The sequence below is a fragment of the Pteropus vampyrus genome, unplaced genomic scaffold, assembly GCF_000151845.1.
Source record: "Pteropus vampyrus isolate Shadow unplaced genomic scaffold, Pvam_2.0 Scaffold472, whole genome shotgun sequence".
NCBI classification, from domain to species: domain Eukaryota; kingdom Metazoa; phylum Chordata; class Mammalia; order Chiroptera; family Pteropodidae; genus Pteropus; species Pteropus vampyrus.
Window position 1 is genome coordinate 1,638,981 of NW_011889253.1, and position 9,903 is coordinate 1,648,883.

The following is a 9,903-nucleotide window of genomic DNA, read 5'->3' on the forward strand; positions in this document are numbered from 1 at the left end:
AATAAACTTCAATCTAGTATGGATCATCATAATAAATTTTAGTATAATTCATTCAACAAATTCAATGAGTACTGAATGAGTGCCTACTGTGTTTCAGGCCCTATTCTAAGTAGATATTTCACTATAAATTGACCTCTTCCAGAGTTGACATTTTTTGTTGCCTATATACTTTCCCATTCAACTACAGTGACTTCTATAGTTAGATCAATTCTTGTTCTATTTGCTATCCCAAAAGTTCTAAATGATCATGGTACCAAAAATATATGCAGTTTGAGATTTGGAACCTTGTTCTTTGAGGACTATTAAATTCTATTGTTTTCTTTCTTTATACTTTGCCATCCTTCCTTATCATTTATAATCCTAACTGCTAATCTTCAAGACATTCACATATCTTCCTTCACTAAACTGAAGAACATTAATTTCCATGTTAGACTAACTCAAATGACTTAGCTTTAAACCAAGGGAAATTTTTCTCTAAAATATTTTCAACTATCAAACAGTTTTGTTTGCCAAATTTTAAAGTCCTCTTTTATGAATAAGTCCATGGTAACATAAAAATATATGGGTTTTTCATAATCTGCTTCACCTTTAGTAAAACAAAATCAAAGAATTTATATTGACAGCATCATAGGTAGTCAAAATCAAAGTGACCATTCACTAACATGTCTCTGGATCATTTCTTAAGGTAATCTTCAAAAAGATAGTAATTTAATGAGCAAAAAATAAAAATACACACCAAAGAGATAGTTTAGTAGAAGGACGAAACTTTTAATTCTAAGCACACGGCAAGCCATAATGAATGATTTCTTCTACAGCATTAAATTTAGTGCAAACATAGGTTGGAGCAAAACAAAATTAAGAAAACAATTTCATTTAAAATAGCATCAAAAATATCTTTTAAAATTTAACAATATATTTAACAGAAGAATTGTAAAACTTCTACCATGAAAATTACCAAAGATTGTTGAAAGAAATAACACAATATCCAAATAACTGAAAAGATATCCTGTCTTCATTTGTTAGAAGACTTAATATTGTTAATATGGCAATATTCTCCAAATGTATCTACATGTTAAAAGCAATTGCTATCAGAATTGTAGTTAGCTTATTTGTATAAACTGGCAAACTGATTCTAAAATTCATGTGGAAATACAAGGAACCAAGAGTAGCCAAAGCAATCTTGAAAAAGAAGGACAAAGTTGGAGGACTAACATTATCCAATTTCAACACTTGCTATAAAGCAATAGTAATCAACACAGTGTGGTATTAGCACACGGATAAACATAGAGATCAATGGAATAGAATTGAGAGTCCAGAAATAAAGCCATGTATTCATGGTCAGCTGATTTTTGACAAAGGTGCCACAACCCTATAATGGGGAAAGAATAGTATTTTCAACAAATGGTGCTCAGACAACTGGGTAGCCACATGCAAAAGAATAGCGAAAAAGTGGAAACAACCCAAATGCCCAGCAACTGATGAATGAACAAATATTTGCAAAATTAATGCAATAGAACATTTCTTGGCTATAAAAATGAAATACTGATACATGCTACAACTTGAATGAAAATTAAAAAGCTTATGCTAAGTGAAATAAGCCAGATACAAAAGGCCACATATTGTATGATTCCATTTGTATGAAATGTCCACAATAGGCGAATCTGTAGAGATAGAAAGTACATTAGTAGTTTCCAGGGCTGGGGTTGGAGAATTGGGACTGACTGCTAAAGAATACAGGATTTCTTATTGGAGTTATGAAAATATTCTGGAATTGGAGAGTGGTGATGACTGCACAACCCTGTAAATATACTAAAATCCACTGAATTGTTTACTTTTTAAAAGGGGAATTTTATGACATGTGAATTATATCTCAGCAAAAAACACATTAAAGGGGAATGAGTAGAATGAAGTTTTGTTATGTTACCATTTGTTGGAGTCAAAGCTTTACCAAAAAAGAAAACCGTAAGCCCGGTACAAGAAAATATAAACCCTAATTACATCATAGGATGACTTGTATTTCTAGAAGGAACAACATGTTGCAGGTAGGTGGCACATGTGGCAGTGTGGTATAAAATAAGGTATATAAAAAATTGAGTTTATCACTTAAATCACAAGTAGGAGCAATAACTTTGTATCAGCTATGCATGTGCGAGGTATAAAAGAAATCTGCTAAGGCAAGTAAAAGTTGGTGATGAATAGAAAGACCAACTGTTCTAGTTTTCCTGGGATTTAGGAGTTTCCTGGGATACAGTATTTTCAGTGCTAAAGTTAAGCTAAGAATATCTCAGGCAGAGCAGGATAATAGCTCACCTTACACAATAAAATGTACACAATTAGGCCTAATGCCATGAATCTAGACTGCTCATGGCCTGCTGTGTGCATAAATCTGTCCAAGCCCCTGGGGATCTTCAAAGTATCAGATAAGAATGGGGCATTCTTGGATTTCAAAAGACAATAACTCTCTTCTATAACCCTCACACATGAAGAATGACAAGGAAGGAAGCTATAAATGATTTCATGGATGGATTTACTCTACATGACACCCCACATCCTTGCAGTCATTGCTATGCTTTCTGAATTAAAACATGGTGAGAATGACATCAGAATCATGGTGGAGTGAGAGACGTCCCCAAATTTCCACCCTTGAAACAACAAAAAGCTGAAGATCTAAAACTCAACAAAAAACACCAAAACTTCACACCAGCATGTCTGAGCATGGAATCCATGCATAAGAGCTACCACAGTTGTGAGCCCCGGGAGTCAGGCAGTAGACTGGGAAAAACAAAGAAGCTGCCTCTCACAGCCTGAGCTCCCTGCAGGTGTGGCAGATTCCCCAAACAACCCTGCCTGGGAGAGCTGTGAGCTCAACGTGGCCGGCATCAGTGCTCAGAGATCAGAGCAAAAAGTAGAGAAGTGGAGACTGTAGAGAAGCGAGGATAGCAGAGAAACAACAGTTGATTTTTTTCCAGCCGTGGTTGCAAAACGTGAGACTGAGCCGCACGAAACATCCCCCAACCCAGAGGGCCCCTCCTCTCATATCCTCCAAGAATGAACACCGCAGAGCCCTAGGGGATTCTGATCAAAGGCTACCGAAAATATCGCTAACACTCACAGGATTTGAGACTTACAGTAGTGAGCACAATTAAACATCTATATAAAAAAAAAAGACAATATTAAGACTTTATATAAAGCAGTGATCTAATAGGCTTAGATGCCACTTACTGGAAACCAAAAGAAAAATGCCATCTTAGCAACAAGCTAAAGAGAGATCTTTATATAATAAGTCTTTTTTGGGGAAAAAAAAGGCAGAATACACTTCCATTAATGCCCAGATGGAGAAATAGTCCATTAAACAACCTGAACTACCAAGGTGACAAGGCATCTCAGAAAGAAAGAAAAAAATCTCCAGAAAATAAACTTAAAGATACAGAAATATGTGACTTGAATGATAGAGAATTCAGGATGGTACTTTTGAAAAACCTCGATGAGATCCAAAACAATTTCAGGAATTGAAAAAACAACTAGATCAGCGGAATGAGTTTTTTAGCAAAGAGATCGAAACCCTCAAAAAGTACCAAATAGAACTTCTGGAGATGAAGAACACACTGAAAAAGTTGAAAAATAAAATAGAAAGTTGGGAAATAGAGTCAACCAAATGGAGGAAAGGATCAGTGATATCGAAGACAGAAATCTAGAAATAAATCAGGAGGAAGAAGACAAAAATCGAAGAAAGAAAAATAATGAAAGAGAAATATAAGAACTAGCTGATACCATCAGTAAAGAAAATATAAGAATAATAGGCACTCTTGAATGGGAAGAAAGAAGCAGGAATTAGAAAGCATTTTCAGACAAATAGTTGAAGAGAATTTCCCAAATCTAAGGAAAGAGCTGGAGCTTGGAATTCAAGAAGTCAACAGAACACCCAATTATCTCAACCTAAAATGGCCTTCCCCAAGACATATTGTATTAAAATTATCAAAAATCAGTGACAAAAAAAAAAAAAAAGAATTCTCAGGGCAGCCAAGGAAGAGAAGATGGTAACCTATAAAGAAAAACCTATTAGATTATCATTGGACTTCTCAGCACAAACCTGACAAGCCAGAAAGGAGTGGAATCAAAAATCCAAACTATTAAATGAAAGGAACTGTATGTCAAGAATAATCTAACCAGCAAAGCTCTCCTTTAGATGTGAAGGAAAAATAAAGACCTTTCCAGACATACAAAAATTGAGGGAATTCTCAACTATGAGACCTGTGTTATAGGAAATACTGAAAGGGGTCAGCTAACCTAAAACAAATTGACAAAAAAAAATACATAACTAAGAGTAAGGCAACTAGCAGGCTGATAAAAGCAGAGGAGTGCAATCCTTACTAATAACAGGGCATTACAAGCTTAAAGAATAAGAAGAGATTTGCAAAATCAAGATACTAATGAACGTTCAGCATACATAGGGGCAAATTGAGACAACAATGACTGAAAAGGGAAGGATTCAAATATCCAAATTCACAAAGGGGAATGAAGATAAGACACACAGAGAAGAAAATGGGCAACTGTGTATATATATAAATATATATATTTAACTGTCATCTATATATTCATAATGGTAACCACACACAGAAGATTCAGAACTGAAGTATAACATAAAACAAGAAGGACCAGAGGGAAAACCCACAAAACCCAACCAAAATAAAGAAAACAGACATACAAGGAACATCAAGCTACCAGAAAGTAAAACAGAAAGTGGTTATAGGAAAACCTCATATTTCAATAATCACCCTAAATGTAAATGGACTGAACTCACCAATAAAAAGGTGCAGAGTTGCACATTGGATCACAAAACCAAATCCAACTGTATGCTGCCTCCAGGAGACACATATGTGTTCCAAAGACAAATATATACTCAAAGTGAAAGTGTGGAAAATAATATTTCAAGCAAATGACAATCAGAGAAAAGTGGGAGTAGTGGTATTAATATCACATGATATATATACACATTGAAATAAATAAGGTGAAGAAAGATACTGAGGGACAGTTCATAAAAATAAAGAGAATCATGCACCAGGAAGACGTAACACCTATTAATATCTGTGCATCCAATCAGGGAGCCACGAAATATATAAAGCAATTACTAACAGGGAGAAACAGAACAAAACATTATCGTAGTGGGGGACCTAAATACCCCACTGTCAGATATGGATAGATCATCCAAACAGAAAATCGATAAGGAAATAACATCCGTAAATGACACATTAGACCAACTGGACATAATTGACATTTACAGATCCTTCCATCCCAAAACAGCTGCTTATACATTCTTTTCTAGTGCACATGGAACATTATCCAGGTTTGACCACATACTGGGACACAGAGATAACCTCAACAAATATGAGAGTTGAAATTATACCAACCGTATCCTCTGATCATAATGCTTTGAAGATGGAAATCAAAGTAAAATGAAAGTGGAAAGAACAACAAATACATAGAGATTAAACAACATGCTACTGAAGAATGAGTGGGTCAGAGAAGAAGTAAAAGGAGAGATCGAGAGATATATAGAAATGAATGATAATGATAGTACAACATGTCAAAACTTCTAGGACATGGCAAAAGTGGTCATAAGAGGAAAGTTCATGTCATTACATGCCTAACTCAAAAAACAAAAAATAGTCCAAGTAAACAACCTAACGCTTCATCTTAAAAAACTAGAAAAGGAAGAACAAATGAAGCCTAAAGTCAGGAAAAGGAAAAAATAAGCAAAATTAGAGCAGAATTAAATGAATTTGAAAACGAACCAAAAAAAAAAGAAAAAAGAAAAAAGAAATACAAAAAGAGCTGGTTCTTTGAGAAGTATAAAATATTTGACAATCCCCTGGCTAGACTCACTAAAGAAAAAAGAGAAAGGATATAAATAAACAAAATCAGGGATGAAAGAAGATAAATGATGACAGACTCCACAGAAATACAAAAGATCATACAAGAAAACTATGAAAAAGTATATAACAGCAAATTTAATAATCTAAAAGAAATGGACAAATACTTAGAAGGATAATGCCTTCCTAGACTGAATCAAGAAAACTGGAAAATCTAAATAGACCGATCAGTAGTATGGAAATTGAAACAATCATCAAAAACCTACCAAAAAGTAAAAGTCCAGGACCACATGGTTTCACCACTCAATATTACCAAACTTTCAAAGAAGATTTAATACCTATTCTCCTCCAACTCTTCTAAAAAATCGAAGAGGAGACAATACTTCCTAATCCATTTTATACGGCCAATATTACCCTAATACCAAAACCTGGTAAAGATAACAAAAACAAACAACAAACAAACAAAAACCTACAGACCAATATCTCTCATGAACACAGATGCAAAAACCCTGAATAAGATACTAGCAAACGGAATATAGCGACGTATTACAAAGATTATACACTGCAATCAAGGGGGCTTCATCCTTGGGGCACAGGGATGGTTCAAACTGATTAATATGATATATCACATAAACAAATTAAAAAATTAGAAACATCATCATATCAATAGATGCAGACAAGGCCTTAGACAAGATACAGCATCCATTTATGATCAAAACACTTAACAAAATTGGTGTAGAAGGAAAGTACCTTAACATAATAAAGGCCATATATGACAAGCTCCCAGCCAACATTATACGTAGTGGTGAAAAATGTAAAACCTTCCCTCTAAGATCAGGAACAAGGCAAGACTGTCCACTATCACTACTGCTATTCAATATAGCATTGGAGGTCCTAGCGAGTGCAATCAAGTAAGAGAAAGATATGAAAGGCATCCAAATAGAAAACGAAGATGTCAAACTGTCACTATTTGCAGATGACATCATTCTCTATATAGAAAACCCTAAAGACTCTACAAGCACACTACTAGAAACAATAAGCAAATACAGTAGTTTCTGGGTACAAAATCAATGTTCAAAAATCCATAGCATTCCTATACTCTAAAATAATGAAGTGTCAGAAAAAGAAGTGGAAAAAATAATTCCTTTTGCAATTGCAACAAAAAGAATAAAATATCTAGGAATAAATCTAACGAAACATGTGAAGGACCTATATAATGAAAATTACAAGACCCTGTTAAAAGAAATCAAAGAAGATACAAAGAAATGGAAAGATATTCCATGTTCTCGGATTGGAAGAATCAACATAGTTAAAATGACCTTATTACCTAAAGCATTATACCGATTTAATGCAATCCCCATTCAAATCCCATCGGTATTTTTCAAAGACATAAAACAAAAAATCATCAGATTTGTATGGAAGCACAAAAGACCCAGAATCGCCAAAGCCATCCTGAGAAAAAAAGAACGAGCTGGAGGAATCACTCTCCCCGACTTCAAATTATACTACAAAGAGACAATAATAAAAACAGCATGGTATTGGCAGAAAAACAGACACAATGACTAGTGGAGCAGAATTGAGATTCCGGAAATAAACTCATGTTTATGTGGGAAAACAATTTTTGACAGAAGGGCCAAAATATACAGTGGGGGAATAAAACGCCTCCAATAAATAATGCTGGGAAACTGGAAAGCCACTTGAAAAAGGGTGAAATTAGATTGTTGTTTATCATCTCTCACCAAAATTAACTCAAATAGATTAAGGACCTGAATATAAGACCTGAAGCAATAAATCGCATAGAAGAAAACATAGGAACTAAACTCATGGACCTTGAACTTAAAGAGGATTTATGAATTTGACCTCAAAGTCAAGGGGAGTAAAAGCAAAAATAACTGAATGGGACTACATCAAACTAAAATCTTCTGCACAGCAAAACAAACTGTCAACAAGGTAAAGACAGCCATCTGAATGGGAAAAGATATTTGCTCTCAACACCTCTGATAAGGGCTGAATATCCAAAATATACAAAGTACTCATTCAACTCAATAACAACAAAAAACAAACAATCCAATTTAAAAATGGGCAGATGACCCAAACAGACACTTCTCCAAAGAAGACATACAAATGGCCAACAAATATTTGAAAAAATACTCAACATCACTAGCTATTAGGGAAATGCTAATCAAAACCACAATGAGATACCAGCTCACACCTGTTTGAATAGCTGTTATCAACAGAACAAGTAATAACAAATATTGGAGAGGATGCGGAGAAAAAGGAACCCTCATGCACTTCTGATGGAATTGCAAATTGATACAGCCACTATGGAAAACAGTATGGAGATTTCTCAGAAAACTAATAATTGATCTACCATATGATCCAGCAATCCCTCTACTGGGTTTTTACCCGAAAGTCTTGAAAACCCATATCCGAAAAGATATTTGCACACCAATGTTCATAGCAGCATTATTCACAGTGGCCAGGACATGGAAGCAACCGAAGTGTCCTACAATAGATGATTGGGTAAAGAAGCTGTGGTAGATATACAATGGAATATTGCTCAAGCATAAGAAGAGATGAAATACTGCCATTTGTGACAATGTGGACTTCGAGATAATCATGCTAAGAGAAATAAGCCAGGGCAGAAAAAGTTGAAAACCACATGAAATCACTTATGTTTGGGATATAAACCTAAAAGCAACAAATGAACAGGACAAACAAACAGAGACTCATGGACATGAACAATAGACTAGTGGTTACCAGAGGGTAGCGGGGAGAGGATGGGAGAAGTAAATGGGTTAAAAGGGGTCAAATACGTGGTGACAGAAAGAAATCTAACTATGGGAAGCGAATATGCAATACAATATATTCATGTCTTACTGTTAAATTGTACACCTGAAACTTACTGGATTTTGTTAACCAATGTCACCAAAAATATGATAATAAATTTAAATTTTTTTAAAAAAATTAAAAATGAGCAGTGAACAGAATGTAAGGGCAAGTGCTTGTACACAAAAATGTGCATGCATACCTTTTGAGAAAAATAAAAATAATCAAAATAAAAAAAATAATAATGTAATAGTATGCCTACCATATGCCAAGCCCTGTTCTAAGCACTACAGATATAAATTTGTTGTATCTTCTTACAATTCTATGAAGTACATACTATTATCATCATTTTTCATTATCTCCATTTTATGTATTAGGAAACTAATACGCAGACTGGTTAAGTAGATTACTCAAGGTTACACAGCTAATAAATATTAAAGTTAAGGATTTAAAATCTGACAGTCCAGTTCCAGAGTCCAAAGTCTTGGCCACTACACTAAACTGCATCCTCAAATGAGACATATTGTGAGTGGACAAAGAAGTACAGACTGACAAGGCAAAGGCAAGTGAGGAAGAGCTTGGGTCTGAAAAAAGGCAATTCTAATAGATCAGGAAGATTACCTTCTCTGTCCTCTATTGCTAATCTTAGACTCATAACCTGTAGTTACATCCTACCTGAGGCAGAGCTTATGATTTTTGTGTGGACATCTCCCCACATCTCTAATTCAAGATGCTTCCATTTTGAGTCTCTATTAAAAAGGGGAATATGTAATTTCCAAAGAGATAAATTCAAATACTTGAGTATAAAATATTCTGTGTTTTTCAGAGGGACTGACATCTTAACTTCCTGGTTATACTCAACTGCAGTAAGTCAAAACACAGAAGTTCTGAAGATGGAATGGACAGGGGTAACAGTGGTGGAGCTTGGATAACAAAGTGCAGTGGGAATCAACAGGAAAGCACATTAAAGGCAAACATAAAGGCTATTTTCAGGGAAAATTCTCAGAAACATTATAGGAAATTAATATAAGTGACTGGCATAATCTCACCTAATAAAACCAAGAGCTGGCATCTGGTAGTCCTATAGTCAAAAGAGCTTAATAAAATTAGTCTCTAGTGCATCGAAGGGTTAGGGATTGCATGGCTTAGGATAAGTAGGATTCAATTTTCATTAGAGATAGATAAATAGGAGACATTATGTTAC